A 22,354-nucleotide genomic window follows, 5' to 3' on the forward strand; every position below is an offset into this window, starting at 1 on the left:
CTATATGAAGCTCCACCTCACGTTAGTCGGCTGTGCAATGGAGTGGGGCGAGGAGGAACGAATTCCACCCAAACCTAGTCAAAAAAAAAAAAAAAAATTTTTTTTTTTTTTTTTTTTTTTAATAATTAAAAAATCGATCCAAATGCCACAGGATCGATTCCAATCCTTAACGATCGATTATCGATTTTCGATAATTGATGAACATCCCTAGCTCAAACCTCTTACCCTGCAGGGGGCGACCCATTGGTTTGTGGACTTTGTTTTGAAGCCTCAAGTATGGGCTCAGTAAACACTTTCCTAATGTGTTTATGGTCTCAATCACTAGTTTCAGACTATGTTGTAGTTGCAGACTATGTTTTGGGGCGTGATTGACAGGTCGCTTGTCCACTGATCACACAGCTCGTCGATCACGGACCAATAGCAGGCCGTGCTCTGTGGGAAACCTCTGGAGTTGTGTCGAGATCCAAGATGGCAATGGCCGTCAAAAAACAGAAGTCCACAGACCAATGAGTCGCCCCCTGCAGGCCATTCGAAAGAATGCAGGTTCAAGTGCACTTCCGCATTGGCTTCAATTTTGACAGAGCTACCCCCTTGTATGTAACACATTTATGTGTGATGAATGGTTTACACTTTAGATTAGGGGATGCAGAAAGCCTTGTAAATTAATTGTAAATGATTTACACATCATTTATAACAGGTGAGGAACACTTAATTTACTAAAAGTGTATAGATGACTTACAACACATTTGTATATGTTAAGATAACATGTATTTATCATCTACAAATGTATATTCATGTTTTGTAAGTGATTAGTTCATCATTAACTAAAGGCTTATAAATGACTTACGACTGAATGTTATTATAAAGTGTTACCGTGCTGGAATTTCTCCATTAGAAGTTACAGATATACTTTGCAGATTCGCACAGAATTAAAATCACAGAAAAGCTCTGCAGTTATAGCAAACCACTCGCATCCTCGTGTCAAATGAGTCCTTCGCAAATAGGGCTTTTGCATTGTGTTTATGTTTATTTTTTTCTTTTTATTATCGTGATTATTTAGCGACTTAATAGTGTGCTATAAAACCCATCAAGGGCACTAAAAAATCTTCCTATTAGGAGTAAAAGCAACGAATCTGGTGCTTTGCGGCCGGCCGGTCCGTCCACTCTGTAACAAATGAAGGTGCAGATTGGCGCTTAAGGGGAAGAAGGCGATGAATGGTGCCAGATGATTCCCAACACAGACGAAATGAGGTTTGGCGTGAAGAACAACGTGGGCGAGCTGGACATGATGAGACCTTATGAGATCCAGGATAAGAGGCATTTCAAAAGGCTGATGGGGGGGGGGGGGGCATAATAGGGGAGAACAGAGCCATATAATAGAAGAGTTCCGACATCTCCATTCACTCCAATGGACCAGTTTTTTTCCAGGAAGTAGAAAGTGGAACTCTTGAGTAAAAAAAAGCAGCACTGTCGAGTTGCAGCAAAATAGACAGTTTGTGTTGTACTTTGAAAGGGTTTTTCATCCCTTGAATCAAATTGTACATTATCAGCTTTATTTTAGCATGCAAAAGTAGCGCGAGACCCATTCCTGGCTGTTCATTGGCTAATGAGTCTCGCATTTTGGTCCTCCGCTGACGCCACTCTCTCTCTAGAGGACACTAGGGGAGAAGTAACAGCCCGTCCTCACAAGGAAAATGACAACATTGGTTGATTTTCAAGGTGGTTAAAATGACCGATGTTTACCAATGCGACCTCTTGTGGTCGTGGAAGTGCTGTGTGCAGTGCATACGCCAGCGTCGGGAGCTCTGGCAGTCTTTAACATAACAACAGACTCGGTTCAGACATGGGTAATACCCCTTGGCTTTAGTTGCCTAACCTTAACCAAGTAGTTTTAGTTGCCTCAACCTAACCAACGTTTAAATATAACCGACGTGACATTTCCAAATTAACCGGCATGAGGTGTATGTATGCACCATTTCGCTCATGTATGTCATTTTGGGAGTCATTGGAAATCTTCTTCTGTCGTTTGGGTATGAGGATGTGTTGTAAGTAAAGGGGTAAAGAAGGAGAAGAAGAAAAGAAGGAGCCTAAGCACAACTTAGAGGTGTCTTTTTACTCTTTTTCAACAGGAGCCGGGAGTGTCATCAGGGGATGCCTGGAGGCGGCCCGGCATCAGAAGCTGTGCCTGTACGGCATTTTGCCTTCTTTTTATAGTTCTGCTTAGAAACATTTTTCTCAACTTAATATTATGCACTTTGGCAAGAGTCAGACACACACAGAAAAACAGTGACACCACTGTTTTTCCCTGTCCTTTCCCATGTACTGAATTTTAATTGAGATGAATTATGCATTTTTCAAGTTTTGCATTTTTTTCAAGTTTTGCATTTTAATATGCAACAAGAGCCACACAAGAGCTTTGTTCCTCAGGTCTGACTAATTTAAGACAGGTCGCATTTTTCTGTTTTCGGTCTTGTGGGCGACTCTGTTTGCACATACTCCCAGACACTTACTTAAGCTGCGTTCACACCGACCTATTAAAGTTTTTCGCTGGCATCGAGTTTACATACAAAGTCAATGCAAACGAGCGATTGAGCGTATATTCGCCCGGGAGAAAAATCGCTGGGCGTCCGAGCGACACAGACAGAGCGATAGGGAGAAAATTTGCTCGTCGCCCGAGATGAAATATCCCAACTCGAGCGAAATTACGCTGGCATCAGTCGCTCGCTGTTCAACGCTGATTGGCTGCCGTGTGAGAGTGAGTCAAGGATCACACTGGCTTGGAACAAACCGCTGGTTTATTGTGTGGCAACAAACCGCATTGACAGCTGATTGACAGGCTGACAGCTGACATGAAGTGAAGTCTACTACCGGTATAGAGCTCGCATTAGGAGCACGCTGATAGGCTTAGCTTGTAAACAACTACGGTGGCTCGTAGTGGACAAATATCATAACATTGCGTAATGTTATAGCCCCCAGATGTCCGTCAATTATTGTGCATGTTGACGAGCGATTTAAACAGAGCGACAGAGCGATTCCAAAGGGTTGAATCGAGCGACAGAGAGAAACATAAATATCTCGGTGTGAACACAGCTTTACTTAGAACAACATTCAATTAAGTGGAGTCTTCAACTGAGTTCAATTTCTTATGGTATTTCCTGCTGGTCCTGCCACCCATGACCTCATCCAGATTGGGCATATATCAAATTTTCTAGGTTGTCAGTGGAGGATCATCTCCGACTCGTTGGACAGCATTTGTCATTATACCGACTTGGTCTCATGTTAAAAAGGAGGTATTGGTCTTGTCACACGCTGCTACTTCTGGAGAATGATCTCATGCCTATCGAACGATGAGTCCGACATTGTCTGATACCCTGTCATGGTTTTGGGTGACATGGTTTTGGGTGACATGAAGGAACTCTGCGAAATACGTCTCGCATCGCTTCAACGGCCTATAAATGACACGGGGGGCTGAAACCCAAGTAGGCAACGCGCCACTTCAGATGAGCGGAGCTGGCCTTTCTGGGTCATTTAATCTGAAGCGCCGGAAACTGATCGTTCCCATGTCGACACATGTTCCCCCACCCCCACCACCGCCCCTATAGCTCCACAGAGCCTATATTCCTTTTGGGTATTTATGCTCAGTTTGTGACCAGTTACACATTGGCGTTTTCACGTTGCTGTGCGCTCTGCTGCGGAGGGGATGGTGTAATGTGCAGACAGATGCCAAACAATAAACCTTCAGTAGGTCATTTGACTAACAATATACAGCAGCGCTTTGTGCACATTTTCTTCATCTCACCTACAGTAGTCACAACTCATGTGTCAGAGGATGCTCTCGGGGCGGTCGTAACATGAGATCAGATAGGCTACTGTACGTAAAGACAGAACAGAACAGACAGCATCCTCCAGAGATGCTGCTTACTGTTGGAGAGTGTTCATTGAGAGACCTGAGGCCCGGGGCTGCTTGTGGACAGCAGAGCTGTAGCACCTGGAGGGTGGAGGGCAGAAAGAACTATATTTTCATGTTCATGTTAAAGGGGCCCTATAAGAGGAATTCAAGTGTTCCCCTAATCATACAGTATGCATTAAATCAGTGTGCAATATACATTGTTCAACAATTTGGCTCATGTGGTTACATTTAAAGTTATTGCATTATTCAAAATAAATAAATAAAATCAACTGTTTTGAAAAGAGGCCGTTTCAGACCAGCTACAGTATCTGCATCACAACTGTTCTTAGTCCATTGACTACCCTCACTACAGAATCACTGAAATCCATCCACTCAGACCTGCAGCATTTGAACTGGAATGCCTCCACTCAGCAGGATTACCTCGTTTAGAGGAGCTGCTGCTGTCAGCCAATCCGGATCCAGTATTGTGACGACTTCATTCAATGAATCAATTACTTTCACCAATTCAATTAAACTTTTAACTAAACTACAGTGACAGCAGTATTTGTAAAACATCATGAATGTCATTATTCTGACCCCTAGTAGATTTGAAAACTAAATAATACAAAATTAGTTTAGAACCTTTGATGGAAAGATAAATGCAGATACATCATAGCTGAGAGTGGGATGTTGGGATCATTGTAAGGTCAAAATATCCTCACATCCTTCACCTCAGCCTGAGGGGTTCCAGCAAAGTGCACACTGCCGAGCAGCTGATTGGCTCTGTGGAACTGCATGACACCAGTGTGGAGAAAAGGCCAGGCACAGACGCTGCCCACACAAACAACTAAACATTTATGTGACCTTTGACCTCGACAACTTTCACCCTACACAACCAGCTCTCCTAAGACTCCACCATTTCCTCCTCACCTTCCAGCAGGACAGTGTGCATACTGCACTATGTAGAACTATGCTATACCCAAGCAGCAGTGGTGTAGTGCAGGGTATACGCAAGTATACAGAGTATACCTACTTATTTTTCAGTGGGCATTGAGTACATAAACCCTTTAGTCTAAATCACATCATGAGAGTGAAGGAATATGTAGCTATCTTTTAATCAAAGGGAGCAAGTGGGCAATGTTTGTTTCAATTTTGTGTCCTGGAAGTGATGTCACTCTCACACACACACGGAGGCATTGTGACATCACTGATGATGTCATCAGTGATGTCTAGGGGTGCACCGATCACGTTTTTTGCCACCGATCACCGATTGCCGATCACCTATGAGAAATATCTGCCCAACCGATCATTGACCGATCACCGATTACCGATTACCGATCACCGATATATATATATATATGCCCTGGGGTGTCCGTAAAAACACGAGGCAGGAGACAGATGGGAGTTCAACCGTTTAGTTGTCAGTTCTCTTCAGTACAGTACAGCAGTATAGGCTCTTTACAGCATTATGACAGGAATAGTAGGATTGTGTGTGGTCTGGAAAAAGGAGGCAATAAAATATACAAACAGGTCAGTAACCAAGCTTGCTGTTATATAGGCCAATTATAGTGATAATTAACAACTAATAATATATAAATGATAATTAGGTAAACTGTAAGTCAGTTACTCTTAAACACCAGTCTTGAACCATGACTAAAGCCAAAGAGCTCCCACTCATAGAACCGGGGTTATGCACAATAACCGTCATACATTGGGATCCGCATCGAACGAACATCAAAACGACCCGCCCATCGAGGCCGAGTTACAGTGTTATAATTAGCAGCACTATGAGTGCGATCTACATAATCGTGACAGGGTTACATGACGGGAGAAACAACAGAATCACAAGCTACACACCAGCTAAACTCCATCTGAGTAGTGGCATTAATTAGCGCAACAGACAATCAAATGGCAAATGCACGCCTAACGTTATTGCAATGATTGCAGGTAGATCGATCTAAAACCAAAAGGGAATGCAATACAGGAATATTAACATAATAATGACTTACTGGTTGGTCATATACGCACACATGGAAGAAGGGGATTAGAACATGTTCAACTGATGTTCAAAGAAAGGAAGAAAGTCCGTCTGAACGGAGCGCACATCCACATACTCAGCCGCACACTTTCGCTTCCTTCAAAGTGCCCGCGGGAACATCAATGCTTGCGTGGAAATTGTCTGTGTGTGCGCGTGCACTACCACAGTAGCACCGTGTCAATCTGGGACTTTAATACACACGGATTTAACAGCATGCAAATGCCTCGGTAGGCGGGAGGACTGGAGGTAACTTCTCTCTGCTGAGGCTGCTTTAATCACCAGCTGATTTGTGTGATTCAAAGACGCAAGGGGTGTGTTGACAGTCTGGTGCGGTGTGTGCATGGAGGTGAGTACACTGACGAAAGCAAAGCGTGTGCTTTGCAACACAATGATATAAACGTTAGAGCACAATATGAAAGTTAAACGATAGACATTGAAGACATGAAAATGGGCTGCCTCATGTTTCTCACGTGCAGCATGATCGGCTATGCGATCGGCAACATTAAAGGAATATCGGAAACAGCAGATCACATATTTGAGGTCCAAATCGGCCGATACAGATTGCGTGTCGATCGATCGGTGCACCCCTAGTGATGTCATAAGACTGATGATGTCATCAGTGATGTCATAGGACTGATGTCATCAGTGATGTCATAAGGTGACACACACACACAAAGGAGGCATTGTGACATCGTTGATGATGTCATCAGTGATGTCACAAGACTGATGATGTCTTTAGTGATGTCATAAGGGGGCACACACACACCCGAGCGCATGTAAACTTAAGGGCAATAACATTCTGTGAGCAACACACACACACACACACACACACACTTGCGCGTGCCAATAGGGCAGGTGAGGCCACGCAGCGGCTGAGCTGCAGGGCGGGTGAGCTAGCGAGGCCGCGTAGCAGGCGAGCCTATAGGAATCGAGATACCTAGTTGTTTTAAAAATAAATGAAGTAAATCCACTTCTCCTGGCACCACTACACACCACTAGCAAGCGGTATTTGCAAAATCCTTCAATACTTTCAATGTATGCACGGCCCTCTTGTCATGGTCAGACTGTCTGTCATACAGTAGCTGTCATGGAGAATAGGCTAATATGATTGGCTGTGTCTATAGGCTAGGGGGCCTAATTGGCATGAGGAAGTGATTTGAAGCTGCTGGTGGGAGAGCGAAAGATGATTGTGTGGAACCTGAACGCCACTAGAGTAGATGTAATGGCGTCCGACCTGTCTACAAGTTCAATGCCAATCCTGAGAAAACGGACTGTTTGAAACTGTGAATTGACAACAACACCCCCGATAGATGTTGGTCTGTGTGACATGTCATCGTTTGTGTATTATTGTCCGGCAGGTCTGACATGACCTGCCGGATGAAGGACAGCGGTGACGAGCTGAGCATGCTGGCTGGGCAACTGGAGCTGACCACAGTACTGAGACAAGGTAGGCCCAAACCCCCTTCAACCCATGCTGCAGCTTCATTCAAAAGGTGTTGCACCATCTCTGTCACCACAGACACCCAGGTCATAAATCCTGCAATACTGAAAATGCAAAGGCTTCCATTAATGGGCCTATGGCCAATCAATCACCATTGTGTTAACTCAGTTGGTGATACATAGAGACTCAAGAGACATTTATTTACATGGAAATGTTTGAGATTACAACTTTTACATCAATTTAGATCATTTTCTTTTTCACTTTGAGCAGAACTCCATAAAATGTGGCATTTCCATTATTTTGTCAGTTACCCCCGTAGCTCTTCTGTATATGACCAAAGCATTGTCACACTGTGGTTTGAAGAGCATTGAATATTGAAGAGCTGGCTTAAATATTTCATACGACACAGTCACCCACCAGAAGAACAGACACGTCGCAGCTGAGACAGAGAAGACAGAAGCTACAACAGAGCAGAGAGGTTAGCAGGGGGAGAAAAAGTAGAGCTGACAGAATATACTGACAGAAAGTAAGGAGAGGATATCCAAGGGCTTATTACAACGAAACCAAACACATTTAAAGTCGAGCTGAAATGAAAAATTACTTTTTTCTATTTTATATCACATCCGATTTAATAATGTATGCAAAAACATAAAAAAAAAATCTAATTTCTTTTTCACACTTTTGCACATGAAAAGTTCATTTTTCAGGATTTCATTCATAACTGTAATCTACAGCATGCTGATGTCAGTCAGTAGTATAAAATGTCTACCCCATTTCAACCAATCGTACGTATCACATGTCACGACATGACAGCTGTCAATCAATCTTAAATTTGAGGAGAACATTCTGAGCAGGCGGATGGCTGCCTAGTAGGCTACCTGTAACCTGGGCAGATTTTTCTAGCCCATAAATGTTAATTGGCCAATAAGTATGTAACATACAAAATAAAACAAACGGTAATGTCTTCATTACCGTTAGTACTGCCTGTGTTTGCCTGTGTTGAGTTTACAGCAGGGTGTGTTTGATCTCACTATCATGGTGGACCACTTGCATGCGGCGAGCAAACACATGCAGTCACACGGAGACGGCGGCTCAGTCAGTGATCAACGCAAATCCAGCGCACCTGGGAAGCAAAGCATGTCATGAAATACTCAAAACTCCCAAGGTTCCTGTCGGCACTAGGAAGCTTCTCCTCTCCTAAATATACGACACAGGCTGTGGAAAGACTGCTTTTAAACAGTTGTTTCACGCAGCAGTATCATTTTAACAGCACCGGCTAAATTACTGGCTTCCGTAGGAGGACTATCATATCTTCGGATCTGCAATCGGATGTTGCGACGGGTAGGAGAGCGTTTTGAACAGCGTTTCCCCCTTATTGCCTATGAGAAGGCTGTGTGACCCTGACTGCTGCACGAGTATATTACAGAGTACAGTAGTAGGGTCACATTCTGGGGCTAGGCCTCACTTAACGTTGGTGGAAGGGACTGTGGAGGCTCACTACCAAATTACTGGGACAGTACCGAATTACAAGCACTTGTCCCAGGATCCCCAATCCTGTCCTGTTTGTCCCGAAAATTAACCGTTTAAGTCATCGATAATTTTATGAACAAGCTGCTGGGCTGTGAGAGCTGTCTGTATCTAAAGCTGTGTTCACACCGAGATATTTATTTTTCTCTCTGTCGCTCGATTCAACCCTTTGGAATCGCTCTGTCGCTCTGTTTAAATCGCTCATCAACAGGCACATTAATTGAGGGACATCTGGGGGCTATAACGTTACGCAATGTCATGATGTTTGTCCACTACGAGCCACCGTAGTTGTTTACAAGCTAAGCCTATCAGCGTGCTCCTAACGCGAGCTCTATACCGGTAGTACAGACTTCACTTCATGTCAGCTGTCAGCCTGTCAATGTGGTTTGTTGCCACACAATAAACCAGCGGTTTGTTCCAAGCCAGTGTGATCCTTGACTCACTCTCACACGGCAGCCAATCAGCGTTGAACAGCGAGCGACTGATGCCAGCGTAATTTCGCTCAAGTTGGGATATTTCATCTGGGGCGACGAGTGAATTCTCTCCCTATCGCTCTGTCTCTGTCGCTCGGATGCCCAGCGATTTTTCTCCCGGGCGAATATACGCTCAATCGCTCGTTTGCATTGACTTTGTATGTAAACTCGATACCAGTGAAAAACTTGAATAGGTCGGTGTGAACGCAGCTTAAGACTCACTTGAAGGCAAAAATGCTGTGGAGATCTGATTTGGTGACACACTAACATTAATATTGAAAAACTCTGCACTGAACGTATACAGCCAATTGTGTCTTTTGGAGCGCTGCCAAATTATCATGAATAATTAATAATAATGTGCAGCCGCGGAGATACGCGCGCAAGGCACAACGAGCTGCTGCCGTTTTAAACCAGATGATGCAGAGTACAGCCTCCACTGCCAGAGGAGTTTGCCTGTCCCACATTTCGCTCATCTGGTCACCCTCACCTGGCAAAGTATTTGTTGAGTCATTGGTATTGATCTTACAGTATATTATATTGATCTTATATTATGGCCAGTTAGTGCTGCATGTGGGAGAGTAAAATTGGACTTATTGCACCCTTAAACAGCTAGTAGTTAACAAACTGATGACAAACCAGATGGAGCTTTGCCAAGTGATGAAACTAGATGAAGCCATAGGGGGCGGCTTTAGCTCAGGAGGTAGAGCAGGTCGGCCAATGACGCAAGGGTTGGCGGTTCGATCCCCGCTCCCTCCCAGCTGCTGTCGTTGTGTCCTTGGGCAAGACACCTAACCCTCCTTGCCTCGTATGATTGGTATGAATGTAGACATGAATGATGGTGGTCGGAGGGGCCGTTGAGCGCCGATGTGTGGCTGCCACGCCTTCGAACCACCGGTACGAATGGTGTGAACGAATAATGATTCTGTGAAGCGCTTTGAGCACTTGGAAAGGCGCTATATAAATCCAATCATTATTATTATTATTATAACCTAGCATGCATTTGATCATCAGTCAATGGCAAGCTGTATACACTCTAAAGACAGCTCTCCTGAAGGTCCTGCCCTATATAGTCTAGGACCTGGGTCACGTATGGCTTCATTTAGGAGAGAATTATCTCAACTGTTATAGACTATTATAAAATGGCTCTCTCAAATCAAGCAATCTGATTGGTTCACAGCCATTGTATAATTCCAGTAACCGAGTTCAATAACCCATGGCCATGGGTTATTGGTTGCCATGGCAACTCTCTTACTAAGAGAGTAATAATAAGGCTTACCTCAAATGACAACGTAGAAAAAAAAAATGGCGGAGACAGCTGTCAGATCCTTGTGAATCGATCTTCGCTTATAACTTTACTAATACTTCGCAGAAAATGATGTTTTGTACAAGAATAGATGCGGGCTAATGTCTTCTTTGCAAAAGAAAGGCTGTTAACCCCGCATTTAACCCCGCATTTAACCCCGTAACGTTAGTTGGTGTCGGGCAAGCCCTGAGAATGCAACGCTGCGCTCGAGCTGCCTGGGTTTCCAGAAAGCTCTCAGCCAAGCGCCAGGATTGGCCAATGTCAACTTCAGTCTCCAGAACGATCCAATCAAATCACCCGCACGTCTATCTTCTTGCTAGAGGTCCCGCCTTACAGTAGTGTTTCAACTGACTCTCAGAATACCATGCCAGTCGGACTTATAGTGTTATTATTATTATATTATTATACTTGGAACCCTTTTATTTAAGCAATATCACACGAGAGGGAGTGCTGTTGTTGTCTAATATCGTCACTGCTGTGATTCGGTCGTAGAAAAAGAAAAAAAAGTTTGTACGTGTTCATGTGACAGTTTTACTTCAGATCTGAAACTTTCAATTAATTTTTCCCCTCCACATTTTCACCTACCATATTTCTTTCACATCTGAAAGCTTGATTTAATATAATGAGACAATTCACGGTGAAAAATGCAGGCAAACGACAACATTGGTCGATTCTCAAGGTGGTTAAAAGGACTGGTGTTTATGAATGCGACCTCTTGCGGTCGTGTGCATGCATGCAGCGCATACGCCAGAGTCGGGAGCTGTTAACAGTAAGTAGCGGCGGCCTCTGGTGGTCTTTAACGTGATGACAGACTGATATTGAAATATCCCGCTGAAGCGCAAATTATGCTCGAGCGAAATCGCCGGCGCTGACTGCGCCGAGGGGGTCGCCGCAGCTGGGCGTCCGTCCTATCGGCGCAGCTCGGCGGAGCTCGGTGCAGCTCCTCGAAAATGTAACTCCGTGGTGTCAACTCATTGTTGTGAGGAATGAGGAAATGCCATTTCCTCATTTAAAAGTGCTTGTCCCTCATCTAGCAAAGCCTTCTGCAGGCTCACCGGAATGAGTTTTGAAATGGAGGGACAATAAAATGTCCCCCCACCGACATGATTGCAAGTTCTTGGTAAACGACACGATAACGTTTTGAACATGTACCGCAGCCAACGCGTCGAGTTACGTTTGAGTATGCACAGTCTCGCTGTCGCCGCTCGGCAGCGGCAAGGCTCCAAGTCGAGGGTGCGCAGAACCCTGCCAGCACCTTGACACGTAAGGGAGCGGGGGTGGGTTAGGTGGATCGGTAGCGTCCCCGCCTCTCAACTTCCCTCTTGTGAGAGACCCGGTTCACGTCCTGACATGTTCTGTTTTTAACCTTAACCTTAACCAAGTTGTTTTACTTGCCAAAACATAATTGTTTTCAACCAGGAAACGCAGCGCAGCCAATCCCATCAGCCCGTTTGCCTCCACCCGTGGCATCGAAAAATGATGAAGACACAGAGAGACAATTTTAGGAGATATTAGAAATAGACCTATTCTGTCGTTTCGTGAGGACATGTTGTAAAAATGCCATTTGCACATGGGAAATGGGAATTTTGACACGTTCTTTTGTACGGGTTCCGCACAATTACTTTTGGCCATACATGCTGCACATACCCACACGTGCAAACACATCCAGTCAATATACGTAAGGGAAAAGCTAACCTACATGTACCATCCTCCCACGACTCTCTACATGACGGGTCCTCCAGAGAGGCAGAGATTTACTGGGTTTTTGGGAATGGTTTGGAGGTGGAGGTAGGGGGTGGAGGTAGGGGGTGGGGGTGGGGGGTGCAGGGGGGGGATTGGCACCAGGAGAAGAGAGGATCGTTTATCAGTGGTCTGAAACAACGGCTGTTGGCATGCATGGCTGCAGAGGAGGCATTCATCTCCTCCAGCTGACGTACAATAACAGCCCCCTCCCTCCCCGTCTGCCCTGGAGAATACCCCCAGCGCCTCGCCACAGTGACAGGAGACCAAATCACAACACCGCTCCAACTCCCTAAGAGTCTAATTAAACACAGCCATTAGGAAAGCATAGGCGAGGCAGTAAAAGTAGATCCCCTGAAGAAGAAAAATCCTGAATACATATCATTTAGGCTTCTATCAGGAGGTTTTGGCCATATTTGCATATTATTGACCAGATGTGGATATGTGCAGTACCACCGTGATGTAAAACCGCTGCAACTGTAAGACACAAATCCATTCTAGGTGCAGGTCAAAATGTAGCATGAACTAGCTGCTGTTTTATATTTATATGAGATGCAAATTATAAACCCCTTTGTTTTTGACATTTCTGAAGATATTTGGAGAAGCAACATTTTATTGTATGCATGTAATTTATTTCCAATTGTAAAATGGCTGGGGCTCATTCCAAGTTGAGATATATGCAGTACTTTCTAATTGAACTTTTTTCCTTCTTTATTTCCATATTTCATATTGTTTGTATTTGGGAGCAGATGGTGGAATAAATTAGGCCCATACCGCTATAGTGCAAACAAACTCACTGCTGAACATACATAGAATAAAAAAGACAAATCTGCCTAACAAGTATTTTTCTTTTCTTTTTAAGCTCTTGCATAGTTATTGCAGTGAATGCTAATGTGTGTCACATCACACACAGAGTCTAATCAGTCACGCTGCAGTCTGTCACTTCATCTATCAGTGTTACAGTACATATTCAGCTGATGATAAATGAGAATTAAGTAGAAGCTTAGCTTTCCCAAGCCTGTTAAATAAGCCACCCATAGTGTTAATTAGGGGTGCACCGATCACGTTTTTTGCCACCGATCACCGATTGCCAATCTCCTATGGGAAATATCTGCCCAACCGATCATCCACCGATCACCGATTACCGATCACCGATCACCGATACAGTATATAAACTCCTCAAAGAAAGTTTGGAAACGTTATTTTAGGTCGATTATCTCTCCCCTTTAATAATACCAATTGGCATTGTATTTTATATCGTTGGAAAGCCTGATTAGTGATGGGGCTTTTTTTTATAAAAAAATAATTATATATATATATATATATATATATATATATATATATATATATATATATATATATATATATATATATATAAAAAAATGGCCGATCGCCGATCGCATATTTGAGGTCAAAATCGGCCGATACAGATTGCTTTTCCAGAACAAGATGACTAGGGATGCATCCTAGATAGGATAGAAAATTGGGTAGAAATTTGACATGTTATTTTACTAAAAAGTTATGCATTTGACCATCATTTCAAGTAGAATGATACCAGCCAAGCAAGAATATTTCAAGTGTTTCAAGTGCTTTACTGAAATATTTGGACCATTTAATGATAATACAATTATCTCAACCTTAAAAGGTTACATATAGGTTAGGGATGCACCGATCCACTTTTTTCACTTCCGATCCGATTCCGATACCTGAATTTGGATATCTGCCGATACCGATATTATGCCGATACCAATATTTTTCTTGAATATACAGTATAGGCAAAGATTTGGCCAATTAAAGTTTTTTTTTTAAATATACCTTGCAAAAAGCAGACAAAATTAAGAAAATATACAAGGCAAAGAAGGATACTATTATACATTATTACACAAATTACGGCCAGCTGTGTGCTGGAATTGCAAAAAAAAAAAAATCCAATTCCGATCCGTGAATTAGTGCCATATCGGCACCCGATACCGATATTGGATCGGATCGGCCCCATCCCTAATATAGGTGCCAAAAAGCCATAAATTCACGTCAAAGAACAAAGAGAAACAACAATTATAATTCAAGTTTAAACAGTAAGTGTGCAGCTGCAGCATTTATATATATATAGTTAGTTAGTTAGTTAGTTAGTTTTTATTTCTGTGTCATGCCATTTCTGGCCCATCCCACATGGGATTACAAGACACTATCACACCAAATTATATATAAACATAACCATAACATCCGGTTGTACCTCAATATACAAACAAAATAAACAAAGTATATAATATATACACATATGCATGACATATACATACACATATACACACTTACTGTACATACATACACTTTTTTTCTTGTCTTACATTGCCTTTTCCTGATAAAGAGCTTTTTTTCTCATGTCCCAAGCTTTTTCCAAATAACAAGCCAGTCCAAAAGTTTCATACGTAAACAACCAACTCAAATGATGTGCATCATCATTATTAAGAAAATCAAACTCTGTTTTTATCTTACTGAACAAAATATTGCGCGGTTCACTGTAAAAAGGACAATAAAAAACAAAATGAAACTCATTTTCTATGTCATTTAAACAACACATTGGACACACCCGCTCTTCTTCTTCCAATCTGACATACCGTCCAGTTTCGATCATAAGCGGTAAAATACCAGATCTCAGCTGGGCACATAAGGCTCTCTGCTTTTTTGATAAATTATAATTAACATATACATATAACATATATATATATATATATATATATATATATATACCACTCTTTTCAACTGAGCATGCAGACAATTAAAATAAGGGTGCAATGCGTGCTTTTGCACCCCTGTAAAACCGGGCCTGGGTGGGGGGGCCCGGCTGCCTGCCCCGTGTAGTGATTACTCAGTGAGGAGGGGGGGGGCTTTGGCCTGGCTGCCTGCCCCGTGTAGTGATTACTCGGTGAGGGGGGGGGGGGCTTTGGCCTGGCTGCCTGCCCCGTGTAGTGATTACTCAGTGAGGAGGGGGGGGGGGGGGGGGGCTTTGGCCTGGCTGCCTGCCCTGTGTAGTGATTACTCGGTGAGGGGGGGGGGGGGGGGCTTTGGCCTGGCTGCCTGCCCCGTGTAGTGATTACTCAGTGAGGAGGGGGGGGGGGGGGGGGGGGCTTTGGCCTGGCTGCCTGCCCTGTGTTAGTTATTACTCAGTGAGGAGGGGGGGGGGGGGGGGGGGGCTTTGGCCTGGCTGCCTGCCCTGTGTTAGTTATTACTCAGTGAGGAGGGGGGGGGGGGGGGGGGCTTTGGCCTGGCTGCCTGCCCCGTGTAGTGATTACTCAGTGAGGAGGGGGGGGGGGGGGGGGGGGCTTTGGCCTGGCTGCCTGCCCTGTGTTAGTTATTACTCAGTGAGGAGGGGGGGGGGGGGGGGGCTTTGGCCTGGCTGCCTGCCCCGTGTAGTGATTACTCAGTGAGGAGGGGGGGGGGGGGGCTTTGGCCTGGCTGCCTGCCCTGTGTAGTGATTACTCAGTGAGGGGGGGGTTTGGCCTGGCTGCCTGCCCTGTGTAGTGATTACTCAGTGAGGGGGGGGGGGGGCTTTGGCCTGGCTGCCTGCCCTGTGTAGTGATTACTCAGTGAGGGGGGGGGGGGGGGGGGGTTTGGCCTGGCTGCCTGCCCTGTGTAGTGATTACTCAGTGAGGGGGGGGGGGGGGGGGCTTTGGCCTGGCTGCCTGCCCTGTGTAGTGATTACTCAGTGAGGGGGGGGGGGGGGGGGGCTTTGGCCTGGCTGCCTGCCCTGTGTAGTGATTACTCTGCTGAGCACTGACTGACTGCAGCCTCAGAAGAGGCACACGGCCTCTGGCCTTGTCACAGTTACAGCAAGACAGGTCATGACTAAGCAACGAGCAATGTTCCTCTGTTGTACCTACACTTTTCCTGGATATTCTTTTTCTTCTTCTTTGTGCAGTAGGCTGTCAGAATCAGAATTATTTTATTCACCATGGTATGTTTTCATATACTAGGAAATTGTCTCGGTGTGATTGGTGCTCATGTAACATTGATGAGAGCAAATATATACGAGATATAGACAAAATAAGATCTAAAGAATCTAAAAAGATTATAAAACGATTAAGATAATAAGGGGCACGGTGGCGCAGTGGTAGCGCTGTGTGCCTCACAGCAAGAAGGTGCTGGGTTCGATTCCCGCCTGGGATGCTGTGGGCGCTGAGGGTGTGTCCCCATCCCCATGTCCTCAGTGCCTCCTGCCCAGGTGGGCTCATCAAAAGGGCCTTTCTGTGTGCATGTTCTCCCTGTTCTCCCCTGGGGTTTCCTCCAGATAGGAACCCCATGCTAAAAAAAACATGCAAAAAAAAGATGATGATAATAAGATATAAACAGTATTAACAGATATAAACTGTCTTGACGGCTAAGTGAGGTAGCCTAAGTTTGATGTTTACAAGATATGTACAGGGTGCCTCAAGGGTAGCAGCAGTAATGAGCTTTGTGTCGCACATGGAGTAACAAAATATGTACAATGATACGGTGCATGATAGTAATGAGATGACAGAGTAACACAGTGAAAAGGTCAGTGGGGGGGGGCTTTTGTTGGTGGGCTCCCCTGTGGATGTGTGGCACACACACACACACACACACACTAGGGCTGTGAATCTTCACTGGCCTCACGATTCGATTCAATTACGATTCAGAGGGCTACGATTTGATTTGATTACGATTATCGATGCATCTTAAATCGATGCATCACTTTTTTTCCCCAATACATGATTTATTTTTTCTCACTTTCTTTTTTACATTGTATTATGATCCATAATTAAAATAAACAACTGCATGTACTTCCATTATATTTTATTTTATTATTATTATTATTTTTTTTTTTTTAATAATCGATTTTTGACATTTGTGAATCGATGCAGAATCGTGCACGTCCGCATCGCGATGCATCTTATAATCGATTATTTTTGACACCCCTAACACACACACACACACACACACACACACACACACACACACACACACACACACACACACAAACACAGAGTCAGTGGGGGGCAGGGGCCTTGTTGGAGAGCTTCACAGCCATGGGGTAGAAGCAGTTCAGATGGTGTGAGGTTTTTGTCTTGACAGACTGTCACCTCTTCCCTGATGGACGTCTGGAAGAGGTGGTGGCCGGGATGGGAGGGAGGGGTCCTTGATGATCTTCTCAGCTCTCTTCCTGGTTCTGGAGTGGTACAGATGCAGTAGAGACGGTACAGGTTGCAGCCGATGGTTTTCTCGGCTGCAGTCTGGTTCTTTCCTTGGTGGTGGTGGAGGTGAACCAGACGGTGATGTCTGTTTGGCTGGGCTGTTATGGAAGTCTGGCTCTCTGCATGCATTGGTGCATCGTTCAAAAATATCACTGCCCCACGAGTCTGTGGTTGATCAATTCTTAATGTCTGTCACGCATTTTGTTTTGGTCTCACTACTTATCAACAGTTGTGCCCCAGACGTAGATATCTACGCTGGCTACTGCCAGACTACTTCATTTGGTACCTTTTTGTCCCAAGACAGGAAGTTTAACCCATTGATACCTGATGCAGCATTTGTGTGTGTATCCCTTAAAGGGATACACACACAAATGAGGGATATACACGCAAATGCTGCATCAGGTATCAATGGGTTAATAACATTATTTGACTCAATGGCTTGGGCTTGGTCGATGCTCTCCATTTTGTAATAAATAAATCAACATTTTTACAGCAGTTACTTACCTTAGTTCAGAATTTAGTTTTTCAACCATCCATTTTCCAACACCTGTTAGTTTGGCATGTTGATCGTTGTGGTCTCTCCACTAGGACGTGACATTTGTGTGGATAATGAGTAGAAAGTAGGGATGCACCGATATGAAAATTTTGGCCGATGCCGATAACCGATATTAACATTGCTGTTATGGCCGATAACCGATATTTACCGATGTCGATATGATCTGTCTGTATAAAACCAGATTTTTATGATCATCACATTTTGTACATACTGAAAAACACATGTTAACACTGAATTTGAAAAAGTTATGCATTTCTTTATTTGCAAAGCCTTTGGAAAAGCCCATAAATCATAGATTTACTGCATTATTTCATATCAATGTGAAGAATTTGGCTGATAATGATAACCGATATTAACATTGCAACATCTGACCGATACCGATATGACCGATATGTTAAAAAATGACTAACATCGGCCGATACCGATATGATTGCCGATATATCGTGCATCCCTAGTAGAAAGGGTTCAGTCCTCAGCTGCCCTCTCCTTCATGGCTCTCTGCATGACCCAGGTGGCAAGATGGAGGCCGAGGAAAGCCCCGCCCGCCACCCACAGCCAGCTCTGAGCTCTCATCCTGACACACTGTCTTTTCCCAAAGCTTCACCTGCTGCCACCATCCCAGGCTCGGGGATCTACTTGCTGTCTCTGTCTTTGCGGAGCTGCGGGTTTGCCTTCAGAGCATCGATCAGCCCCAGACTTGTGCCCATAACAATCAAGACTTTGTAGCTGTTCCAGACGTCCCGCAGGCCCATGACTGAACGACACTCGGCTTCAGGAATGAGCTGTTTCTCTCCTGGGACCACTATGACGTCAGCTCCTGAACTAACTTTGTCCTCTGTGATTTATTACATCACTGATGATGTCACAATGTCTATGCATAAGTGACATCATCAGTTCACTGGACATTGTGACATCATCAGTGATTTGGCTCGCCCCCGCCCTGCAACTCGTCGAGCTGGCCCTGCAGCTCGCATAATGCAGCTCAGCACCTGCGCAATGATAGGCATCATTTTTGGCCTGAAATTTGCTCGAAGCGCCGCAGCATGTCTGGGCCCCTGGGCTAAGCCCCCAATGTCTTCAGACCCTAGAAACGCCCCTGATGGAGACAAAGAGATGAGGGGAGAGGATGACGAGGATGCAGGAGAAGAATTGTACTGTATCATTTAGTGTGTTTACATGCACACTAATAAACAGATTATTATCTGATTTCATGGCGTTATCACATTATTCAAGTTGTCATGTAAACCACTTGAATAGTCCCATATATGCTTTATCGGATAAATGCCGCTATCGGATTATGACAAATCCAATGAACACACCTAGCTTTTTTGCTGACTCTTTCATTCACTGCATGACCCAATCTCAATGTCCACACACACACACACACACACACACACACACACACACACACACAGACTTTGAGGCGTTCCCGCTACAGTACTTACTAAAGTGCATGTAAACATATCTATTAGATTACGGTATTGTTGCATTACCTGATTATTCCCAGTTATCAGATTATTGTGTGCATGTAAACGCCCTCAATATAGGCCTGTACACACTGCCGCTCAAAGTGATTATTATTATTCTGCTACAGTTACGTTCATTGTAAACGTTTGATGCATTTTGCTGTTGGAAAAAAAGTTCTCGGGGGACGAATCCTCCCTCGTCCCTTTGGTATTTTTGCTATAAATCATCACAGACATGATCGTGTGCAGCTGGTTTGAGGGTGGTTCTATTCACCAGCTGCCACTGTGCCAAGTAATGTCATTTCTGTCATGTCATGTTTATTTCATGCCTTCTGCTATCATTGTATTGTCCATAATCTTCGCAAGTTTCCCACATGGGATTCTCCTCCACATATGAGACTGCCCGTTGCTATAGACGGTTTTAACTTGACAACAAAAACATTCTAAATTGAACCCCCGCTCACTTCCTGTTGCAGTGTTTGCTATGGACATAAAAGAAAAAAAAACATTCAAGTGCAGGTCTGACCATTCCGTGAAAACCGTCTATACAGCTGAGCGGCGAAAACAAAAGTAACTCTAGTTGTGTTTCCATTACACTTTTGCGCAAAACAATTGCGATATTTCTACAATTTCGACAATGTACAATTGCGACTTGTAGGCGTTTCCATTGAAGTTGAGTTTCTGAACGCAATTCCCCGTTGCAGCAGCTGCCACAGTGATTACGCACGGGGATCTGCCCCATATCCCGTCCCCAGCATGCTCAAATCCAACCAATGGTCAATGCAAATCACCACATGAAGTTACAACGCATATAAACGAGCCTGATTATCAATTCAAAAGAAAATGAGTGTCAACATATTGCTGGCTGCAGTGAATGCAGTGAGCGCGAGAGGCAGAGGAAAAAAGGTAGCCTACAACTGCGCGCACACAGACAGGCAGCCTGTCACCATGGACCGTTTCTGTCATTAAACATGATCTATTTTCCCCAGCTCCGCTTTTGCACAACACTCGTCTTTCTGCTAGGTAGCGTTGCTTAAAAGTTTTCCACTTGCTGCGGAGGTTTTGCCACGGCTTATCGAACCCTTTCTCCCTCATTTTCCTTTCATTTTCCGCTCCTTTGCCAAAGGAGAAGATGGGTCACATGACGTGCAAATGCGAAAAATGCGTTTCCATTACACTTTTGCGATAAACTGCTATATCGACACGTCTGAAAAACCACCTCATGAGAGCGCAAAAACTTGTTGCGATATTTTTCGAAATTTACGTGTTTCCATTACCCACTTTCTATTGCGATATTTAGATTTTGCGCATTTCTGTGGGTAATGGAAACACGACTAATGTCGAGTGAATATTTCTGCAGTTTGCCGAATGCTGAGAAAAAGGAAGTGCTGTGGGGTTGCGCTCTGGTGAAAACTGTCTATAGCGCTGGAGTAGACTGGATCGTGCGATGTAATGATCCAAAATGCAGATGCCCCCTGAACGCTGCGCTGTCTACAACAATATGATTCAGCCCTTCCACTTTCCCCATCCTCACCATCTAAATTAGTCCCAGTCTCCAGAGACGCGCTTAGACAATATCACTGTTAAATAACTAATTACATGAACAAAACATCATTTAGAGCAGTGGTTCTCAAACCTGTTCACATCAAGGACCCCTGAACTGACACAAATTAGACCACGGACCCCCACCTGATAAGATGTTGTCCCTATAGTGCAGGGATACTCAACTTGCTTTGCCCGGGGGCCACTTTCGTGAAATGATAGAAGGCCAGGGGCCAGTTAATAAACAATCAATATACATTTTTCTGTAGCGGATTGTAGGTTTTTGGGGTGTCAGTCGGAGTTTAGTCTGACAATGTTGTGCACACCGGATAGTTAGTTAGGTTAAGTAGATAGATAAGTGCCTGGGTAGCGAGCAGACAGCGGTATTGACAATTTAGCAGCTAAATCATAGATTATTGAAAGATATTCCATATTCCAGACTGAAATGCTATAACAGAAGTATTGGCCAGAATGACATGAACATTTGGACACTTATTCAGCGGGTATCTTGCATGTTGCGTTCAGGTGCACTGTAAAAAAAAAATATATATATATATATATTTTTTTTTGCAATTCCATCGTGGGCCACACAGGGGGCGCCCGCGGGCCGCATGTGGCCCGCGGGCCGCCAGTTGAGTATCACTGCTATAGGGTCTCCCATCTGATGTTTGCTTTTAGATGTTTTGTTACAGAAAGTGTAAGAAAGCCATGAGTAAAATAGTCCTACATTGTCATTGTGTTACTTATGGATGAAATTATAGTGAAAATAAGTGATTCCCCTTTTGCTGGGGACCACCTGGAACCCCCTCAAGTACCCCTGAGAAGACCCCACTTTGAGAACCACTGATCTAAATGGCTCTGAGCGACTCAGCAGCCACATCAGCAATTATCTAACATGGGACATTAACCACCTCCATCATGAAAAAGGCCAAGTCGAGTGTATTTATTTGACACCGGTTCAACCACCGGTGTCAAATAAATACACTCAACGTTTGCTTTCTTTTTCTTTTATCAGTCTCCACCTCGAGCTCTGCACCGGCCCTATTCAGGTTTTGGATGTGCGTGTCTCTACTTTTTCTCATAAACTGACTCATAATGTGAGTCAAACTAGGTTTGGCCAGGTGAGTCAGACTAGTTTGAGCAGGTAAAACGGCTGGCATTTTGACCAG

The sequence above is a fragment of the Poromitra crassiceps genome (genome assembly GCF_964638095.1).
Source record: "Poromitra crassiceps genome assembly, chromosome: 26".
NCBI classification, from domain to species: Eukaryota; Metazoa; Chordata; class Actinopteri; order Beryciformes; family Melamphaidae; genus Poromitra; species Poromitra crassiceps.